We start from the raw sequence: 23,690 nt of genomic DNA, 5'->3' as shown, positions 1-23,690 counted from the left end.
AGGCCTCCCAACAATCTGGAGTGTCTCTGGATACACTGACCTGGTGAGATGCCAAAGACTGTTAAACATTACACTAAAGATTAAAGGAAGAAGGTAGACATGCCCAGGTGGGGAAACCCACATTGCTAAGTTGAATATTCTACCACTTTGAGAATAACAGGCTACAAAATGGAGCTTCTGGGATAGCAGATACTTTAAAAATGTGCATCATAGAATGACAAAATTAAAATAGCAGCAGCATAAAAAAATGAAATGTAATAGGGAACATGGCAACAGATATAAATTCAAAATGGATCAGTTTAAGTATAAAAGGACAGGACTAATGCAAAAATAATTTTAAAAAAGGACCAGAAAACCATAACTTCATAGAAACCCATAAAGTATTTTGGTTGTGGACCATTCAGTAATGAGAGATCAAATGCACGATGAAATTGCTAATGAATAAGATTTTAAAAAGTTATAGCTCCACCATTTATAGGGAAGGGGACTCCGAGTTGGAACATCAGACAGCTATGAGGAAATGTTGAGAATAAAGGGAACATGGCAACCTTACCAAATTTAACTGCAGGAACCTATTCAAACTATTTTACTCCATTTCCCTCCTGATTGAGAATCTGGCCACTTGCTGAACAGAAAAGGGTTCTGAGGTGTGGACTGGACTCAAGTGGGAACATCACTGCCATGGTAGAAGAATAGAGGTCTGGGTGAGAAGGTGCAGTTTAAGGGATGGCGAGAAGGCAGTGGACACCTTGGTTGGTTATGGATAGGTTTGCTCAATAACCCAAAGTGCTTCTGCTCCTCCTGACCCACAATGACAGAAAACCAATTAATTGTTAAATCTAGAAATTTTCACTTCTCTTCAACTGTCATTCTTTCTTGGCCCTTGAAACTGAAATTGCTGACAATATTGGAGGCATAGATATTTACCAAGCTCTGCAGAGCAGGGTCCTTGCCTGAGATCACAAATCTGTGTAGTTCAATCAGAAGTAAGCACTTTCTCAATAGAATAGTTTCCGATTTCTTATTTTCTTTCATGTATTTCTCCCCCAAGCATCCTATGATGAAGGTGGAGTTTTTAGAATTACCTCCATGGCCTTTGAAAGCAAGGTGTCGTCAAGAAGGCAAACTGAAAAGGAAAGGATGCTTGGTACTGTGCATGCCAACACCCTGGTGTCTCCTTCTACCGACCTGAACTATTTCAATATAATTCATTCAGTTCACAATAATTGTAGTTGGATGCTGCATGCAGCAGGCCATGTTACCAATTGCAGTACCTCTCAGGAATGACTATTCCAGTACTTTGCAGGGTCTGAGCTTCACAATCTAGGATTCCTGAAGAAGGGCTTATGCCCGAAACGTTGAATCTCCTGTTCCTTGGATGTTGCCTGACCTGCTGCGCTTTTCCAGCAACACATTTTCAGCTCTTCACAATCTAGGGCAGATTGTGGAACCAGGTCTGTGGAGAACTCACATTACAGATCCTTTACCATCTGCTCTTATGCTGGTGTAGCAACAGAGGAATAGATTGTCCTCTACTACCAAAAATATACCAACTTTGCAGATTCTTCAATCAACATATCTATCAAACATCTATTGAAAGCCTGAGTAAGACTGTTCACTTGCTAATCTGATGATGCAGTCTGCAGACAATGTCCAAGCTCTTAAAAATGTCCAAGCACCTTAAAAAAAAATCAAGAACTACATCTGAGCCATAGTGATCTTCGAGTCTCTACTGCAGTGACTGAAGGACTGGGAGAATGTGCTGAGTTTTATCCTGGACTTGTTCAATACAAAATAGTCAGGGGAGCTGTAACTTGTAAGAAAGCGCCGATGAAGGAGGGAGCGTTGAAGCCACTCAATTTCTATTATCTCAATTGGTAGTCACGTTATTAAACTAAATTGTTGTTATGACTTTGATAATGTTTTTGTGTCCAAAAGTATTAACTTCATTTTTAGAATCCAAAGGAATGAAAAATAGGTCGCATTCATACTGCATGAATGGTGTTGAAAGAACTATAAATGAAGCTAAGAAGACCCAAGAGACTCGATGCCAAACATGTCCAACTAATACATTCAACATCCAACATCATAGGACACAGTCAGAACAGTACAGCATGTCAAGAGGTACTGATCCAACTTCAGTATTCCGTCTAGCCACACTCAAATCTGCTTACCAAGAAACAAGAGTATTACTCATATGCTGCAGACAGAGAAGAACTAGACTAAAGAACAAAGATTAAGTTGTGATACAGTCAATTGGGTTTTGAAATAGTTATGTTATTCTAAATTTGGTTTTCTTTGGTTCACGTAAATAAAGTCTGTTTTGTTTAAAACTGAGTGGTTGAGCCAGCTGCATATCCTAGAATATTCATTGTACACCTGCTTAAAACAACTAGAAAAGGTAGGGTCGGGGCTACCTTCTTTAAATGTTTTGGCAGTGTATGGCCTGGTCCATAACAAGGATGAATAATGAAGGATATAAGATTAAGTTGATCGTTGATTTAACCATGGCGAGGGGAGGATTGAAAAAACCTGCACAGAATCCTCTCTCAGAAATGGTTAGGTGTGATTCATGATAAAATGCATAGAATGAGAGGTTGCTGTTCTTACTCCAACAGTTTTCTTAGGGCAGCATAGTGGCTCAGTGGTTAGCGCTGCTGCCTCACAACACCAGGGCCCCAGGTTCAATTCCGGCCTCGGGCAGCTTTCTGTGTGGAGTTTGCACATTCTCCCCGTGTCTGCGTGGGTTTCCTCCCACAGTCCAAAGATGTGCTGGTCAGGTGGACTGGCCATTCTAAATTGCCCATAGTGTTAGGTGTATTAGTCAGAGGGAAATGGATCTGGGTAGGTTACTCTTTGGAGGCTCATTGTCGACTGGTTGGGCCAAAGGGCCTGTTTCCACACTGTGGAGAATCTAATCAAGAATGAGGTGTCGCATTTCCAAAATATATTTTCTTTCTACTTAAGAGTTTAGAGAAAACTGTGGCACAGAACAATGAATTATGAATGAACATGGTGCAGAAACTGATATTAAACTGTAATTTGCAGGCCTAAGGATTGGTGGCCTATATTCACAGGTGACTCCCTTATTCATACAATACACCATTAAGAGGAGTCCAGGAAACCACACAAGTATAGTGTTTCATTAACACGATGAACCATGCATGGGTCAATGTGTGATTCCCTACTGGTGAAATTCATTTTCACAAGAGCATTAGGATAGCCAGAGCTCCAGCACTGTCAGGTGCTCTCATCCTGTAAATATGGACAATGGCAAAACAAGAGTGTCCCGTTTCTTAGGTTAGAATGACAAAAGTTCCAATGTCACTTACACGGCAGAAATTGCAGAGGCTATGTTCAAGTCACAAGCCTCTCCTCCCAGCTTATGGAGAAAAAGAGTGGCTAAGAGTAAAGTTTCTTGACACTTGACAGCCGCCTTCTATGTTTTTGTATTGATTTCCACAAAATGGATTTGAAAGTACAAGTTATTTTCCCAGAGCCTCAATAATAAAATGTTAGCTTATCTGTATAAATGAAACAATACTTGATACAATTAGAAAGTCTTTGATTTTGTCTTTTCATGAAATAGTTGATGAAAAAAGGAAATTGAATCAAGAAGGCTGTGAATGCAGCCAGGGAAAACTGTGAGGATCTTCTTGTGGTAAAGAGATTAGGAATTCTGGGATACAAATTGAGACATTTTGTCCAGCAATTAAGGTGTTTAAACAATATGAAGTGCTCTTTTGTACAGAGAAAAGTTATACAAGTTAAATTAAGGGAATCTGATTATAGCTGTTCTGGGTGTTCACTTTTCATCAACACAAAAAGTATTTGTGAATAGATTTCAATAACTTTCAAAGTTCACAAGTTAATTAGCCTGTCTACTGATTTTCCATTCAAATAGATAGCTGTAGTTGTGGCAATGTAATCACTTACTTTACAATTTATAATTCACAACCCAAATTAAGAAATTGTTATTACACAACCCAATATTTATTATGTACATTATAATCCACCAGAATCTGCTCTGTCACTTTCATTTCCACATATACTTCGCACATAACAGCTTGTAGCAACTTAGTTTTCAAAGTATCTTAAAGTTCAGATGTAGCAACCATTTTAGAATGTCAATACAATTGCAAACATTAACACTAAAAACAGATTTTTTTCCTGATGCAATCTGTTCTGAGATTATCAATCCTTTTCTTGGCTTGGACTGAAATAGCTATTTTGTGAGGTACATTTTTAACATAGTGTACGAGCTGTTTTGTGGTGTATGTTTTCAACAGTGTACTAGCTGGTTTGTGGGGTAGATTTTTAACATAATGTACTAGCCGTTTTGTGGGGTACACTTTCAACATAATGTACTAGCTGTTTTGTGGGGTACATTTTTAACAATGTACTCGCTCGTTTGTGGGGTACATTTTTAACAATGTACGAGTTATTTTGGGGTAAATTTTTAACATAACGTACTAGCTGTTTTGTCATAGGCCTATGAAATCCATTTCTGCTGAAAGTTCTTTCATTTTGATTTGTGGCAGTTATTAAAAACAGTATATAAAACATGGTGTGAGGAAATCATATGGATTTTCAAAGCATAAGAAACACCACTGCAGTAAAAGTAAAAGCAGAGCAGAGTTAAAAACTGCAGTATGCAACTTTGAAGTGAGTGAATCAGAATGGCTGTGAATTTTCCAAACCCTCCTCCCACACCGACCCGCTGAAGCGCAACCCACCCATACCCCTACATTACCCCTTACCTAACACTAGGGGCAATTTAGCATGGCCAATTCACCTGACCCACACATCTTTGGATTGTGGGAGGAAACTGGAGCACCCGGAGGAAACCCACGCAGACACGGGGAGAACGTGCAAACTCCACACAGTCAGTCGCCCGAGTCGGGAATTGAACCCGGGTCTCAGGCGTTGTGAGACAGCAGTGCTAACCGCTGTGCCACCGTGCCGCCCATTTTAATTAAGCAAATCTAATCTTAATTAAGTTTAGTGTGGAGACATATTCCAGGCTGAATGAAAACAACATATCAGAACAAAAAGAAATAAGTATTTGCAGTTGAGCCAGCAGGAAGGTCAATGCCAGAGGATAGGCTGCAGTATTACAGAAGACATCACAACAGAAAAGCAAGAATATCCGGCACGGGGAAAGCAATTCTTGAACTGCAAGTAACTAAATCACATTGCATGCAAATGTTAGCTAGAATGAAGTGAAAGAAGTCTTTAAAGATGGCTGCTGGAGAGATGTCAGCTGATAATTCTAAGAAATCACTCTACACCATCTAATTGGGTGGCACCATGATGTTTAAGGTGATAAATGGTTTACGACTTATTAGAATGATGCTTGCAGAAAGACTGAATCAGCAAACGTGAAGTGTCAGACAGACACCGATACTTCACACAACATCACAGACCTGTGCAAAATGGATCAAGATGGTGACCCTAAAAAACCATGAAGGTTAAGGCTATACATGCATCACAAGCAGACAAATAAATTTAACAGCCCAATGGAATGGGAAAAAAAAATTAAAATCTGATGTTTGAGATAGTAGAAACTAAGCATCTCAGCAAAATATGGACTGGTAACGCTACACATTGCCAGAAGTAATTTATAATGTTTCAGGCCACCAAGCCAATGACTGATGAACTTAAAAGAATATCAAGCATACTCTTATAGGACTTGGATGTCTTCCTTGTGAATATATTTTTGAAGGAAAGAAGAAACAAGACCAATTTAGTATTTGTGGAGATGTGTCAAGCTGCCTTCAAGACCAGCCTAAAGGATAGAAAAGAAGAGTTGAAAACTACGGAACTAATCAAGGTGACAACTCCCACATCTTGAATTAGCAGCATGGTTGTCGTGAAAAAAAGAATGTATCCATAGATCCCAAGAATCTCAATAAAATTTTGAAAAGACCTCATTCCCACTTACCAACCATTGAGATTTTGTCACAACTTGAAAGGCAAAGGTCTTTACACCCCTGATTCCCAAGGACAACTGCCTACAAGTGAAGCCAGATGAAAACAGCAATATTCTAGCTACATCCAGAGCACCATTCAAGACATATAGATGGTTGCACGTGTAGTTTGACATTTCCTCTGCTCCAGAAGATTATCAATCAATTCAGGCAGGCCAGGTTAGTGATGATCTCAGGAGTAGGAGCAATTATAGATGACTTGTTAATTTATAGACATAGAAATATAATAGAAGGAGGCATTGCAGACCACAATCAAAACCTAACATCACTACTAAAGAAAGGGCGCCAGATGAACCTGAAACTGAAAAACGTGTAACTGAAGGTGCCTGATGTCAAGGAGATGGATCATAAACTGACAAAGGGACTCCGCCTGGATCCTGGCACAGTCAGAGTTGTGGCAAAACTCCAGTGACCAATGGAAGTGAAAGCTATGCAACAATTTGTTAGAACATAGAACTGTACAGTACAGGAACAGGCCCTTCTGCCCATGATGTTGTGCTGAACATGATGCCAAATTAAACTAATCCCTTCTGCCTGCTCTTGGTCCATACCTCTCCATTCTTTGCATATTCATATGCTTATCTAAAAGTCATTTAACTGCCCCTATCATATCTATCTCCACACCACTGCCAGCAGAGGAGTGTGGAACACAATGTGTGAAAAAAAAACTTGCCCCTTACACCTCCTTTGAACTTTGCCCCTCTTACCTTAAATGTATGCCCCTAGTTTTAAACATTTCAACTCAGGGTTGATGGTCAGAACCGGCATCTCATAATTTTATAGACTTCTACCAAGTCTCCCTTCAGCCTCCGCCACTCCAGAGAAAATAACCTGAGTTTTTCTAGCTTTTCCTTACAGCTCATGCCCTCTAATCCAGGCAGCATCCTCAAGCCTCCACATCCTTTCTGTAATGTAGCAACCAGAATTGAATGCAGTACTCTAACTGTGGACTAACCAAAGGCTCAAAGCTGCAACATGACATCCTGACTCCTGTACTCCATTCCCTCACCAATAACGGTAAGCATACAATACACCTTCTTTACCATTCTATGTACTTCCATGGCCACTTGTATGGAGGTATAGACTTGAACCCCAAGATCCTTCTGTACATCAGTGCAGTTCAGGACCCTGCCATTAACTGTTATTGGGTTCATGAATATTTAGTTCTTGAAGTTCTTGCCTAATTTGGCAGAGAGTGTAAACCTTTATGCAAGCTCATTAAGGATCTTCAGTGATTCTGGCAAAAGAACAAGCAGTTTTCACTAGAATCAAACAACTGGTGGTGACATTGCCAGTGCTGAGCTAATGACTGTACTTATTACAATGTTCATAATGAAGTCATCTTGCAGTGAGATGCCATAAAGACAGTACTTGGAGCAACTCTTATGCAATGAGGATAACCTACACCAGAATGTTAATGCAAAATGAACAATGCTATGCTCAGATTTAGAAAAAAGTGCCTGACCTTTGTCTTTGCTTATGAGCATTTCAACCAATATCTATTTGGAAGGTACAAGGTGGCAATGCAGTCTGACCACAAACCACTCCAAACCAGCTTCCTTAAACTCCTTCTATCTGATATAAAGCATCTACAAAGAATGTTACTTCATTTACAGAGATATCATCTGGCCATGACATACATTGCTGACATTCTATTGACAGTCGCATTCTCAATGACGAAAGTTGAGAATATGAAGACAAAGTGTAAAAACTTCCAGATTCAATATGAAATCACAGTTCAATGTGCTCTACAAGCTTTTAACCTAGTAAATCTGAAAGAGAAACATCTTGCCCGTATCAAACAAATGAAACAAGATGTAACTGAGTCATGCAGGAAATAGTGATGAAAGCACAGCCCTGAAAGCATCACCTGTTCCTAGAAGACAGCATTGAGCAAACAGAGATGAAGAAATGACATCTTACAAACGGAAATTGAATCATTATCTCTCAGAAGATGAGAAGAGATGTTAATGCACATCCAAGGAATTGAGTCTAATCTAAGGAAGGCAAGAGAATTACTCAACTGGTCAAACTTGAGCAATGAGATCAAGAACCACCATGCTGTCCTGTGTTTGTAATAAAGACCATGCTGAGCAAATTAAAAGAGTCGCAATGATGCATGGCATCCTAGATAGATCATGGTGGACACTTGGAGAAAATGTCTTCACTTCGCAGGAAATGATTCTCTCGTCACCACTGCCTGCTAATCTAACTACTGGAGTTAGATCAGCTGACATCAACAACTACCAGTGAGATTGTAGAATGCCTGAAAGCACACTTTGGCCATTACAGTATTCCAAACATTGTGAAAATGACAAAGGCCCTCTATTAAGCAGTTGAATTCTTCACTTGTGAATGAGGATTGAGGAATTCAATGTGATCTCCCCACCATCCCCAGTCAAATGGAAAGGCTGGGCAGCAGCAAAACAAAATCACCAAAAGAAGCACAAAGGAATTGAATGAATCCACTTGAACAAAGAAATCCTTATGTCCAGAAACACAAAGGCACGGAAAATAGTCCAGTCCAAAGACTAATGTCGCAGCATACCCAAATTGCTCTTTAAATAACACAAAAAAACTATTGAAACCAGAAGTAGCAGCAGGTGGCACAGCAACACAGTGGCACAGTGGTTAGCACTGCTGCCTCACAGTGCCAGGGACCCGGGTTCGATTCTAGCCTAGTGCAACTGTCTGTGTGGAGTTTGCACATTCTCCCAGCATCTGTGTGGGTTTCCTCCCACAATCTAAAGATTTGCAGGTCAGGTGAATTGGCCATGCTAAATTGCCGATTGTGTTCAGGGATGTGTAGGTTAGCGATAAATGTGAAGTAATAGGGTAAGGAAATGGGTCTGGGTGGATTGCTTTTCAGAAGATAAATATGAACATGTTGGGCCAAATTACCTGTTTCTACATGGTCTAAGGTTTTAGTGACAAAACCAAGGTAAAATGACAGAAAACCAGATTTCACATACCAATACAAAATCATTTCTTTAAATTCACTTCTGGACATGGACATTCCTGGCTGGGCCTCCACTTATTGCCTATTTCTAGCTGTCCTCAACAAAGTAGTGAGCTGCTGTCTTGTGTTTTTTACAGTCCCTGAGCTGTAGGCAAACCCAGTACGTTAGGGAGGGAGTTCGAGGACTTTCATCCAGCAACCTTTGTCAGAGATAAGTAAAGGAGAGCACAGAGAGAAATCACTCAATGCTTTCAACATCGTGTGTGTGTGTGTGTGTGTGTGTGTGTGTGTGTGTGTGTGGTGTGTGTGTGACACACACACACACACACACACACACACACACACACTATGGGAACTGAACCTCTGCTGTGGGCATCACTCTGCATTATAAACCAGCCATTCAACCAAATGGGCTAACCAACCCTCGGGTTAAACCGCCATCAGTCACGTCTCTCTCAAGAGAGAGCAGCCAGTATATAGTCTGCTGTCAAGTTGGCTGCAGTCATGTGATCTCAATCTTTGCTGTAAATACATTAATTTCAGTTTGCAGCAGTCATTAAACAAACTATATGAAACAATACCATTTAAAAACACAAAACTAACTTGGTCTGTATGAGATAGCCAGGTCCAGTTTATACACTACTGAATAGTCAAATGTTTGGCACAGATTGTGCAACTCTAAATGTGGTTTGCCTTAACTCCTGTGATACGTAACTATTGTGGTTTCTAGGTCTCAATATGAAGCCAGTCATGATTATAGTTCTGTCACTAAGGCTAATCTGATTTAAATTAATTGGAAAAATCAAAAAGCCACAGCTCTATGCTTGGATTATTTCCACACCACTCACCACTGTACTGCCTCACTCTGTCATTACTGTTGGGCATATTCTGACAAGAAGAAAAATAATAGCATTTACTCAATGTTCAAGGCTGATTTTTCTATTCATTTTCAGAGCTTGTGAACTGACTCCTTTCCTCCTGTCAGGCAAAAGGCTGAGTGAGATCAGGTGGCTCAGGAAATTTGGTATGTCCAGAAGAATCCTCACCAACTATTACAGAGCACTATAGAATGCATTAGACCAGGTGCATATTGGCCTGGTATGGCACATGCTCTGTTCAGGACCGTAAGAAACTACATAAGGTTGTGTACACAGCCCAGACCATCACAGAAGTCAACTTCCCATCCATGGACTCCATTTATACATCTCATTGCTGCAGAAAGGCTGTCAGCATCATCAAAGACCCATTCCCACCCCGGTAATGCTCTCCTCCAACCTTTCCCATCAGGCAGAAAACACAGCAACTTCAGCACACACAGGTTCAAGTACAGCTTCTTCCTTACCATTATTAGTCTGATGAATAGACTAACTTCAAATTATACTGATCTTTTAATGTTGATCTTGCCTAGCGCATGTCCTGTGCAGTGTAACTTATATGTCTTTCACTGTCCAAGTTTTTTTTTCACCCTATGATCTGTATGTCCTTTGTTACTATGATTCGCCTGTACTGCTCATAAACAAACCTTTTCACTGTACTTGAGTCCACATGACACTAAATTAAATCAATCAACTAGATCATCAGGTCCAAGTCTTTCACCAGTGGTACAAGCAAGAATTTCCGCTTCCCAAATCTTACTTTCTAAAGAGAGACATTCATTCTTAAATGTTCACCAACTGAACCACACCAAGCTGGCAGGTTAAAGTATGTAGGAAACTTTTAAATTGGCAAGTGCCAAAATGACTGCTGAGAGTTTGACTGTGATATCAATGTAATGTTCCTAAAGATGTTGCGTCTTAAAGGTTTATCATAATTGTTTAACACTATTTCCTGCCTCTGCAAGATAAATCTGGTCCTAAACATGAGAGGGTGAACAACTAACCAGCCCAGTGCCAGCCTTTGAGTAACTCCCGATTGCCTGGACAAAACTCTAGACTGTCACACTTACATATCAACTAGGAGAAAGTGAGGTCTGCAGATGCTGGAGATCAGAGCCGAAAATGTGTTGCTGGAAAAGTGCAACAGGTCAGGCAGCATCCAAGGAACAGGAAATTCGACGTTTTGGGCATAAGTCCTTCTTCAGGAATGAGGAAGAAGGCCTTATGCCCGGAACGTCAAATCTCCTGTCCCTTGGATGCTGCCTGACCTGCTGCGCTTTTCCAGCAACACATTTTCAGCACTTACATATCAAGCCAATACATGCATTAGTGATCATCTGAGCTGCATAGTGTAGAGCAATAATTATTAAATAGGTTGGTCACATTTCATTTGGATGGTAGTCCAAATGGATTACTCACACTCCATCCCCAAAACACCCAGAAGTCAGGCTGGACATCGATTCAGTGTTAGATGGAACATTCATCTATAACTCACTAAAACCAGATCCATAGTTATCCCATTACTCCTCATTAGTTTATGATCTTGGATATAGGTTTGCTCGCTAAGCTGCAAGGTTCATTTCCATAAGTTTTGTTACCCTACTAGCTGAAAATGCCTGCTTTCTATGTTTGGGTTTCTTTGGGTTGGTGATGTAATTTCCTGTGGCAATGTCACTTCCGGTTCCTTTTCTCAGGGGGTGGTAGATGGGGTCTACCACCCCCTGAGAAAAAAGGAACAGGAAGTGATTTCACCACAGCAAATAAATCACCAACCCAAAGAAACCCAAACACACAAACAGAAAGCAGGAATTTTCAGCATTGCTTCGCCTGAGGCCCACTGAAAATATTACCTCGTAGGGTAACAAAACATCTGGAAATGAACCTTGCAGCTTAGTGAGCAAACCTACATCCAAAACCTCAACCTGAGCTACAAATCGTCTTAAACTCGCTAAGTCTATGATCTATCAGAAAGCTTCCTGCCAGAATTCCACTTTCATGATGTGATAAAATCTCATTAAAGAGACAACTTCCCTGTAAAATGGATACAAATAGAATAAAAATCTGCATATGGAAATAATTCAATCATTAGCAGTTAGGACGTCGTCATCTTTCTACTTAGCACAATAGCAGTGCAATGCATTAAAATCCACATGTTGTGACTTGCTTTAATAGGGTGTAGCTGTGCACAGAAAATAAGGGAGTACAACGTGGGAATGTGTGAGGTCATGCACTTTGATAGGAAAAATAGAGACATGGACTATATTCTAAATAGGGAGAAAATTCAGAAGACTGAAGTGTAGAGAGACTTGGGAGTTCTAGTCCAGGATACTCTCAAGGAAAACTTGCTGGTTGAGTCAGTAATAAGGAAGCAAAAGCAACATTAGCATTTATTTTGAGAGGACTTGACAAGCAAGAATGTACTTCTGAGGCTATATAAGCCTCTGGTCAGACAACATTTGGAGTATTGTGTGCAGTTTTGGGCCCCATATCTTGGGAAGGATGTACTGGCTCCTGGAGCGTGTTCAGAGGAGATTTACGAGAACAGTGCCAGGAATGAAAAGCTTAACATATGAGGAACATTTGAGTAGTCTGGGTTTACACTCGATAGACTGTAAAAGGATGGTGGGTGTGGATCTAACTAAAACTTACAGAATACTGATAGGCTTGGACAAAGTAAATGTTGGGATGGTGTTTCCATTAATAGGAGAGACTGGAACCCAAGGACATAGTCTTAAAGGGAAGATCGTTTAGAACAGAGATAAAGAGAAACTTCTTCAGCCAGAGGATGGTGAATCTATGGAATTTATTGCCACAGAAAGCTGTGGAGCCCAGGTCATTGAGTGTATTTAAGGCCAAGATTGTTAGGTTCTTGATTATCAAGGGGATCAAGGGTTGCAGGGAGAAGGTGGGAGAATGGGGTTGAGAAACTTATCAGCCATGATTGAATGCTGGAGCAGACATGATGGGCTGAATGGCCTAACTTCTACTTCTACGTCTTGTGGGCTTAAACTAATCCCGATGCGAGTGATAGACAGGAGAATTCTCTCTGGTGTGAATATTGTAAAGGAGTGCTTTTGGAATTAATGGGATTATACTTTACTGTGTGTTTCTAAATCTTTTAATTTATTTCATACATAAACAGTTCTGTTCATTCTATTTTACCTTCATTTCTTTTCCATAATAAAGATCAGTTTTATTGTTAACCTCTAATCTGCAGCATTGCATGTTTGCATTTTGGTGAAAGACCATTTTATTAAAACCAACAAATATGATCCATAAAGAATTCTGACTCAAATCCGACTGGTCCAATACCATCATCAGCTGGGATCAGAACCATGTATTCAAGGGGGAAATGTATACTCTTTTGCCTATTAAGGAACTAAGGGATATGCTGCAAGAGTGAGCAGTGGAGTTAAGGCAACATATTAATAATGACCATTGAACATGGAGCAGACTCAAAGGGTTGAATAGCCTATCCTGTTCCTATTTCTTACGATCTGGAGATGCCGGTGTTGGACTGGGGTGTACAAAATTAAAAATCACACAACACCAGGTTATAGTCCAACAGGTTTAATTGGAAGCACACTAGCTTTCGGAGCGACGCTCCTTCATCAGGTGATAGTGGAGGGCTCGATCGTAACACAGAATTTATAGCAAAAATTTGCAGTGTGATGTAACTGAAATTATACATTAAAAAATTGATTGTCTGTTAAGCCTTTCATCTGTTAGAATACAGTGATACTTCCACTTCTTTCATGTGTAAATCACAAAACCCTTTTTTTAAAAGTTGCATTCTCGGGTTAGCTGTTAACAATGGTGATATGAGGTTTGGCGGTTGTTTAAAGGCAAGTAATGGAGGTGTGGGGAAGGCCTTGGTGAGGTGCTCATTCTCATTGATAATATGTTGCAGATCATGAAGAACATGGCGTAATGTTTCAGCCCCTGGGAAGTACTGAACAACGAAGGGTACCCTGTCAGTTGCAACACATGTCTGTCTCCTGAGGAGGTCATTACGGTTCCTTGCTGTGGCACGTCGGAACTGGCGGTCGATGAGTTGAGCATCGTATCCCGTTCTTGTGAGGGCATCCTTGAGTACTTCCAGGTGTCTGTCATGTTCCTCCTCATCTGAGGAGGAACCTGAGCTATCACCATTGTTAACAGCTAACCCGAGAATACAAATGTAAAAAAAAGGGTTTTGTCATTTACACATGAAAGAAGTGAAACTATCACTGTATTCTAACAGATGAAAGGCTTACAGACAATCAATTTTTCATTGTATAATTTCAGTTACATCACACTGCAAATTTTTGCTATAAATTCTGTGTTACGATCGAGCCCTCCACTATCACCTGATGAAGGAGCGTCGCTCCGAAAGCTAGTGTACTTCCAATTAAACCTGTTGGACTATAACCTGGTGTTGTGTGATTTTTAACCTATTTCTTACATTCACCATGATTTTATCAACTCTTGATGCATCATCTCATCCTACTGTAGGTAAGGGAATGAAAAGACAGAGGGTGACATCCATACAGTGGAAGGCGTAAAAGAGAAAAAGACTCAACTTTTTTCCCCCTTACACTGTCATATACTTCCCAAACCTTGACAATCACTTCTATCAAAAATAAATGACAAATAATAAGTGCCAATACCAGATTAACTCTTTCAGCACAACTTTCTACAAACTACAGCAATGAGTGTTTGACTTTATGATGGAAGGAAGGTCATTAAGGAAGGCGTTGAACATGATTGGGTAGGGCTACTAACCTGAGAATCTCTTGCAGAGATGGCTGGGGCTGAGGTAAACGTCCTCCAAAAACAACAACCATCTTCCCTTTGACTGGTTTTGTGCCTAGTACAATGAAAATAATTTCCCTCCAATCAAAATCCCCCATCCCTCATCTAAATTCTCATTAACCAATTTTGCTTGGACTCCTTGATGCCTCACTGAACCAAAGGCTATTTTGATGTCAAAGGCAATTACTTTCCCTTCACTTCTTGTTAATGTTTGGACAGAAGTTGTAAGGTAAGGGTTTAAGTCAGGCATTTCATTGCATTGCAAAAAAAAAAATGTTTTCTTGTTTTTTTTCCTGAAAACAATTTGAACACCTGGAGATAAATTACTACCTAGACCAACAATACTTATGAATGTGCCAAGTCATCAAAACAAAATGCACCCTTCTCATTGGAAAGAAATACTACCAGCTGGATCCATTCATCACTGACACCACTGCCACAAAATGTAAACACTTTTATTTTTAAGCAAAAATGAATTGTTTGGGTTGGAGACTACTAGGAACAAGATGGTACCATAATACACTGATTCTATTGTGAGAAGCCAGACATGCTCCCTGGTTAAATAATAGGAATTCCAGCCATCTTTCCATTTATTTTAAATTAACGCGGTACTCTCGGCACATTAAAAGCTGCAACAAAGACAAAGGACACCAGATAAACCTCCAGCAAGGAGAAAATCAAAATCGCACTGCAAAAGTAGTAGTGGAAAATCTGTTTGGAAATGGAGTAGCAGACCACACCCCATCTAATGAGAGACAGATTACAGCACAGTTTGAGTCTGTCACTCACTCCCAACTTCATAAAATTCTCATTTGTGTTAAGTCAGTGATCTGCAGCATGCTTTGAGCAGAGTGCTTCTTCCAGTCACAGCAGAAAACCTTCTTCACTGCCAATAAATTCAGCTTGATACTCAACCCTGTGCTATGGGTTAAGCACAATGTAATGGGCTGCCTCAGCTCTAATCTTTTATTCAAGTGACATGACTTCACCATTCTATGTGTGCATCTGAAGGACAGAATAATCCATGCAAATTCATTTTCTCTATTAGTTAGATTGGTATCTCTCATAACTTTTACCTTTTTCCAATGATATGAAAACTTTAAAAGTTCTGTAAATGTAATACAGCTATATCATGTTTTAATCATTTATTTTTACATATTAGCATTCAATGCATCAGAGATGCACATTAGCACCACACTGTCTAGCATTAGCATACAGTAACACTGATGCAATTAATTAACTTCACATTCATATGTTCCTCTGCATGTTTGCATCACTACCAGTTGCAAAACAAAGACCTTATGTCGCTGAGGAAAAGATTTTGTGAAAATTAAGTCCACATAGTCTTTCAACAATCTCCTCACCCAATCCCAGTAGTAACCCTTTGTTGTTTTTAAACCAAACTTGTATTATATAGATATCTTGCAGATTAGATTCCCTACAGTGTGGAAACAGGCCAACAAGTCCACACCGACCCTCCGAAGAGTGACCCACTTAGACCCATTTCTCTCTGACTAAGACCATGGGCAATTTAGCATGGTCAATTCACCTGACGAGCACATTTTTGGACTATGGGAGGAAACTGGAGCACCCGGAGGAAACCCACACAGACAAGGGGAGAATGGTCAAACTCCACACAGTCAGTCGCCTGAGGTGGGAATTGAACCCGGGTCTCTGGCGCTGTGAGGCAACAGTGCTAACCAATGTGCCACCGTGCTGCCTCAAACACAATTGATCAAAAGGTAACCCAATGTGAAATAAAAATACATCTTTTAGTACAAGACAATTCAGATATACACACGTAAATAGGGAAGCTCCTCAAGTGCAAGTCAAAAAATTACAAACCTTGGCGTATGACCAAACAGAGACTCTTCATCATAGGACCATCGCCAGGCCAATTAAAGACCATACATTGATTTATATGTGATTTGATATAATAGCCTGATAGTGTCTTTGTGAACAGATAGAAAATAGTTAATAATTATAAATAACTACTGTTTAAAATGCTGTGATGGCCTATTTCTTTGCTGCCATGCTTTTTAATGACACTGATGGGAAATGATTGTGCCCACATGTCATTTTCTGAACATAGCCTTCAACCAATCATGGTCTGTTTTTTCAAAAGGGCTGATGACTGAGAGAAGACCGTCAGCTTGATGGAGGCAGAAATATTTCACCAACCATTGTTAAAGTCTCACTATGCCCCACATGCTATAATTATCAATCACATAATCCAGTAGGAGGATGTAGATAACTTTACACTCACAGAAGAATAATCTCCAAAAATTGCCAGTGAGACAGCAAGTAGAATTGGCAGGGCAAATTCAGCATTTACTCATAAATCTGTGGAGGCAATGAGGAAGCAAACCTACAGAAAAGCACTTAAAACTTTGATAATATGAACCCTCTTATGTACCTGTGAGACGTGGACTATCTACTCCAGAAATACTAAAGAGCTGAATAAGTTTGACATGAGATGCAATCCAATTCACATGGCCATGAAATGGGAGGGCCAAGTGCTGAAAGTTGAGGTCTTTCCATATCTTGGAAGACAAACCTAATGCCAACAGTCACACAACCAGAGACGGCCAACAATTTGTGAACCATAACGTCCCATGAACAAAAATGGATCTGAATGATCTATTCATTCAGTTGTTTTGATGGTGTATGCTGAAGCAAGAATTGTCATGACTACAATGCTCTTCTTCTTCAGATAATGAGATTTTCTATTATTTTCCCATCCATCTAAACAAATAAGCAGGGGTTTAGCTTTAGCTCTGAACTGAAGAATGGAATTGTTGTCAATGCAGCCCTTCCCTAGCATTTCAATGAAATGGCCCTTCATACTATAGGCCAATGATTTGAAGTGAATTTGGACATACCATCTTTCTCGACTTGTAGGTAAATTAAATTGCTACCAACAAAACCAACCTATTCCTCAAAATAATTCTCACCTTCTCCAAAAAGAAACAAAATCAGCTATCCCAGAAACCTGATGAATCAGATATGTTAAAGGACATGTCTCATACTTAGGATATATGCAAGATTTAAAATCATCTACAGGTTTGCTTTCAAAGCATAGGGAGTCTGACGTAAGAAGGTGCTGCATTGGTATAAGTTACACGGCTATGTCTTATTTCACTAAACAAATATCACCTTCATGTGTTGCATTATAGATTTATTTTCTTTTTAAAAAAGGTACCTACATGGGATTGCCACCAGCACCTAAATAGCATTGTAAACCTCTGTTATTGTGGTTGATGTTAAATGAATCAAAACTTTTCACAACGTTTTGAATTTTAGAGACAAAAAAGTAAGTTCCAATTTTAGCTCCAAAGACAAATCAATGTAGAGAAAGACTCACTTTAAAACCCATTCAGCAATGCAAAGATCACTGTCTGCAGAACTTTCTTGTTAAAATTAGCTGGTTTGTGAGTTTCCCCTCACAAGGTACACTGAGGCACCCTCTTTAAGTGAATCAAATCATAAAAGTAATATACTACGTAACAAAAATAAACTATGATTCTATAGCATGCTTTGTGTGTACTCGCATTGACTCTCACTGTCTTACAGCAAGCACACAAATAACATCACATCCTGGCTAAGTCATTCATACACAATACCTGTACATTAATGTAAATTCAAGCACCCATCTCCTTGAAACCCTTATATGTTGTTGGGATACAATTCTGATTACTTTGGGATTATGTTTGAAACAAGAGAGTGTGACAAAGTGGAAAAGGTCAGGTGAAAAATTGAGGTAAAGAACCACACCATTTTTATCTTCAAATCTCATGCACTAGAATCATCCCCAGCAGAGCACAGTACTGGACTTAATATGCTGAACTAGTGACAGCATCTCACGGCTCTGATGTTCCTCAGAGTAATTAACACCCATCCCTAAAGCAAGCACTTGCCAAAGATTTTCACAGAGGAAATCCACATTATATTGAAGCTTAAAAATAAATATTTCAACTGCATTTTATTCTGCAAAAACTGATGATAGACAGAAAAAGGTGCAGCGCTCGTGTTTTGCACACAAACCAGACTAGTGGCAGGTGTTTGTCTGAATGCTTCAGTCTACTGAGTATCTTATGTTACGCGTAATCTCGAAAGCGTCTATTCTACTGGCTGTTTCATCTGAAGGGCACACAAAGGCAGCACGCAGGGCCCCTGACCGAGTAACTCAAAAGAACACAGCAATGTTTCAGATCTGACCGAGATTCTTTCACCAGAAGCTACAAGTTTTTAGTTTCAGTTGCCGGGTTTGGGAAAGGATTGTGGGTTATCCCCGACCACAATATAAAAAAGTTGGCACTTAAACTACTTGTGTAGCCCCTATTAGCTCCCCAGAGGACAGCACTGAAGCTTGGGGATGTGAGATGTTTGAAGGAATAATGCGCAGCAGACCTTCGGGAGCGAACCCTAGGGGAGGGTGAGAACATACTTCAGAAAAAAAGCAGGAACTTAATCAGAGATCAACACAAGTATCAGTAACTTCTCGAGAGAGCAGGATAAAAATTCTACCAACCGTCATTCCAGCGACCAGAGGGTTAAAACTTCACAGAAGACTCTACAGATAGCAGACACGTATTCTACAGGAAGCCTGGGTTAGGAATAGGTCATCCATACATATTTAACCAGTTACTTAAATTCAGATGATTAAAAATAAAGTATTCATAAACATGGAATGGTTGCAAAATATGAACTGGGCTCTGGCTGAAAGTCTGTTTGCCCTGAAGCGAAGAGTCTCTCGGTACCTTCACATGATATCTCCCTCCCCTACCCCCAGCGCTTTTCAACTCAGACTCTCTTTGAAGCTCAGCTCTGTCTTTTGTCAGGGTCGGTTATAATCCAACACATGGGAGGAAAACAGAAAATTACTCAATTTGTGGAATTGCCTACCTCACCGATTCTGGTCGCTGGTGAAACTCTGTTGCTTGCAGCTTCATTCCTGCAACAAATAACCCAATTAGGCAGCATTTGCCTGTATTTCCTTTTCCAAAAAAAAACTTCACTTGGGGTGAACTGGGGGAGGGGGCGAGGGAAGTAAAATCGACTCCTCCTGCCTTTGGCTTGTTTTACAGCCGAGGACCTTCGCTAAGAAACTCCATGTCTCAGCCAGTGAGAGGGAATGCTTGGTTCACCGGGGGCTTGCTTTGTTTCAGGTCTTTTTGGAGCTTCCTCTCTGTCATCCCTCTTTTGCACACTCCCTTTCTTCAGTGGCCTCCAGTTTACTGGCTCTGACGTCTGTTCTCAGCCCCTGCCTCCCTATTCCCACACCTCCCTCCTTTGACCTCCCTTGACTTCTTTCCATTGAACTAATCACCAGCTGCCTCTGAACAGTTTTGTTGCCATAGCAACCGTTGTCCCCTCTCCAACTGTACTGGGCCAAGACTACAATAAACACACATTCTACAGTTTCAGGCACATCAAACGTGCTATTAAAGGGGCAACAACTCGACAGCCCAAATATTGTTTCAGTGATTGGCAACTGTTTGATAATACAGCAGGGCTTTAATGCTGAAGTAAACGCGAACTATTCTCTCTCCCTCCCCCTTTCCATTTAACCATAATTAAGCTTTAAATAAAACAAAATCTATAAACACAGATCATGTTACTGCTTGCCATGGGTTAATATAATACCAGCAACAATTCTGTGCACACAGTGATTAGTTTACAATTTCTGTTCTGTGCTTTCTGGATTTTTGAACACGTTACACAGGCAGCTCAATAACACAAAATACTCCAGCTGCTGAACATCTGAAATAAAAGCTGGAAATACTCAGCAGGTTAGGCAGTATCTGTGGTGAGAATAAGAGTTAAAAGTTTCAGGTTGATGATCTAAACTTCACATCCTGAGGAATATTTCCGGCATTTTCTATTGCGATTTTGTGGACTTTCCTCTTAGTCTAAGTAGAAACAACATTAAGAAACCACTAAACCGCATTAACAAATCTGACTCTTTACAAAGAAAGCATGCTCTTCAATATTGAAACGTTTCCAAACTAATGTCACAGGAAATTGAGGAAATGCTGAGGCACCTTCAAACAGTGATTTTAAACTGGCCTGGAGTTACAGTATAAAACATCCAGTGCACTGTCTCCTGGGGTCACTCTCTTAAACTCAGGATCTGAGAAAACTCAGGAGAGATTATTTCTGCACGTTCAAGTTGGCAATGATGTGTTCATGTGCCTCCAAAATAGACAAATAATTGTGAATGGTGATGATGAAGGGTCACCCTTCCTCTTCTGACATTCTCTCCCACCCCCATCTACCATTCCCCCACTCCCCCTCCCCCCAACTCTTTCTTCTCATCTTCCACCATCCCTTGCTCTCCCATGCCCCCTCCCCACCAGACTCTGCACCACTTATTGGGCAGCACGGTGGCTCAGTGGTTAGCACTATTGCCTCTCAGTACCAGGGACCCGGGTTTGATTCCAGCCCAGCCTCAGGCGACTGTCTGTGTGGAGTTTGCACATTCTCCCCGTGTCTGCGTGGGTTTCTTCCGGGTGCTCCGGTTTCTTCCCACAATCCAAAGATGTGCAGGTAGGGTGAATTGGCCATGCTAAGTTGCCTATAGTGTTCAGGGATGCGTAGGTTAGGTACACGAGTCAGGGATAAATGTAAAGCAATAGGCTCGGGGAATGAATCTGGGTTGCTCTTCGGAGGGTCAGTGTGGGCTTGTTGGGCCAAATGGCCTGTTTCCACACTGTAGGGATTCTATGACTTCTTCCAGTTCTCTCTTATAACCCCCTCCCTCCCTCAATCCTTCTGACACTCCCCTACTTCTCCTATAGACATGTCTCTCTTCCCCTCCAACCTCATCTCTCATCTGTCCATTCCTCCCCTTCCTTCCTTTCCCCTTCCACTCTCCTCACTTCCTTACTTCTCCTCCTTCATCAACCCCCCTTGCAATATATCCTTCTTCTCCCAGTCCCTTCCCCACTTTCCACCACATTCCTTCTCCTCCACCAGCCCATCCCAATACTGACCTCCCCAACCCCTTTACCATCCCTCCTCAAACTTATTGCCCTTCCCTACCCTACACTACCCTTACCCTAACTCCACCTCCTGCAATCACCAGCCCCACTCTCCCTACTTCTCACTTCCCTCTCATTTTCCCCCAATTCCATTCACCCCCTCTACTGCTACCCAGCCCCCTTCCAATTCCCTTCCAGAGAGTCACCCTCTCCTCCACAGCCCTTCTCTCTCCTCTCACCACCCTCCCCATCCTCCTTTACACAATCTCACTGGGCTCTCCTTCTCCCCTCTCCATTCTAGTTCCCCTCTATCTCGTCCTTAGCCACTTTGATCCTCCTCCTCTTCCCTACCCCTTGTCTCCTCTCCTCCAATCCACTCCTCCTTTCCCCTCTCCCGTCCCTCTCCCCTCCCTTTTTACCAAACCCCTTTCCCCACCCATCCCCCTCCCCAAAACCCAACTACCTTCCCTTTCCCCTTCCTCCTCCCCCTCCCCATCCTGGATCACTGCCATTTCCGGATCACTGGAAGGGCACAGTGTTGAGGTTTGCCTGTTTGGACGGAGGGAGGGAAATATCTCAAGCTCTGTCTGTACACTGGGCCAAGCAGCGCCAAGGGGCTGTGCCCAACCACAGCTCCTGCCTTTGGGCGGACAGGATAACTAGCTGTGGCGTGTTACTGATCGCTGACACTCCCGTTTCTCATGCATTAGCCCAAGTGCCGGGGAATTTCACAACTCGGGTCAACGAAAGATCAGTCATATGCAAATAAATTGCGAAATTTACAAAAAGGAAATGCATTGGATTTATTTCGAAGAAGCAACCTGTAAGTGTGGGGTCAACAGCCTGAGTCAGCGATTGCTGCAGTCACCTCGGCTGGCCTCAGGTCAGGGGGAGCTCCCCTTCACTCTGCAGTACACTCACAAGCAAGAAAAAGGCCAGATTGGGGTAGTTTCCTTCCACACTGCTGTTTTATATATAGCTTGTACCATCAAGGATCTTGTGGATCTATTTAATCTCTTCAAGGGATAAATGCCCTTGGGCACAGCTCCAAGAAAAAAAACTATTTCTCCACGAATCTCAGATTTCAAACTATGGTCTAACTTGGCCGTGCACAATATTCAACAAGGTTTGTGGATCCCATTTGGTGGCAGGAGGGTGTATATTTCCCTCCTGGTGTTGACCACTGGATGAAGCACACTGCAAGTGCATGGAGGCGAAAGCACAATCTCTGTGGCTAACCTTCCTGAGGGACCAGACTGAAACATTCCAGATCAACGCCAGGCTTTCTATCGGAGGACCTCTAGATGCTTAAAGAGGCAGATCAGATACGATTGTTAGGCCATCGGAATATGGACATAGTTTCTCCATTTTCTAGGTTAAAAAGGTGTCATATTATACAAAACCGTTTTTAGATTATGATTTGGAGATGCTGGTGTTGGACTGGGGTGTTCAAAGTTAAAAATCACACAACACCAGGTTAAAGGCCAATAGGTTTATTTGGAAGCACTAGCTTTCGGAGCACTGCTCCTTCATCAATTGGTTGTGGAGCAATTATAAGACACAGAATTTATAGCAAAAGTTTAGTGTGATGTAACTGAAATTATACATTGAAAAATATCTTGGTTGTTTGTGGAGTCTCTCATCTGTTGGAATGACCATGATAGTTCCACTTCTTTCATGTGTAAATCACAAAACGTTTTTTAAAAGTTACACTCTCAGGTTAACTGTAACAATTGGTGTCAGGCCAGATAAGATGTTGAAAGTGTTAGCACCCTGTGTGTTGCTGTCTGTACCATAATGTTTAGATTTTTAGACTAGATTCCCTACAGTATGGAAACAGGCCCTCTGAAGAGTAACCCACCCAGACCCAACCCCATCCCTATATTTATCCCTGCTAATGCATCTAAGACGATGGGTAATTGTTGGTATCATTGGAAATCTTTGGCAAGTTGCTTATGCCCGCTGTTGTGCCAAACATGGAGATACAAAAGAGGACAAGATCCAAAACATTAGAGGGTCAGTGAAGATTATGGGGGACATTGGAAGAAGCCATGAGAAGGGGATTGAAAAGTGATCATCTGTTGCAGAG

The 23,690-nt window shown here is 41.1% G+C and overlaps 1 protein-coding gene across 4 annotated transcripts in view; it reads right to left on the bottom strand.

Moving 5' to 3' along the window:
* si:dkey-82f1.1 (DENN domain-containing protein 2A) overlaps positions 1–23,690 on the bottom strand; it is a 150,940-nt gene that overhangs the window by 98,013 nt on the left and 29,237 nt on the right. Inside the window, exon 1 of one of the 4 annotated variants that reach the window (XM_060839862.1) lies at positions 19,524–19,832. The exons of the other annotated variants lie outside the window; for them this stretch is intronic. The gene's annotated coding sequence lies outside the window, so the exon portion shown is untranslated. Of the gene's footprint in view, positions 1–19,523; positions 19,833–23,690 lie in introns of those variants that run through there. 4 annotated transcript variants of the gene reach the window in all.

The sequence above is a fragment of the Hemiscyllium ocellatum genome, chromosome 19, assembly GCF_020745735.1.
Source record: "Hemiscyllium ocellatum isolate sHemOce1 chromosome 19, sHemOce1.pat.X.cur, whole genome shotgun sequence".
Taxonomy (NCBI): Eukaryota; Metazoa; Chordata; class Chondrichthyes; order Orectolobiformes; family Hemiscylliidae; genus Hemiscyllium; species Hemiscyllium ocellatum.
This window is presented reverse-complemented; position numbering and strand designations above follow the sequence as displayed.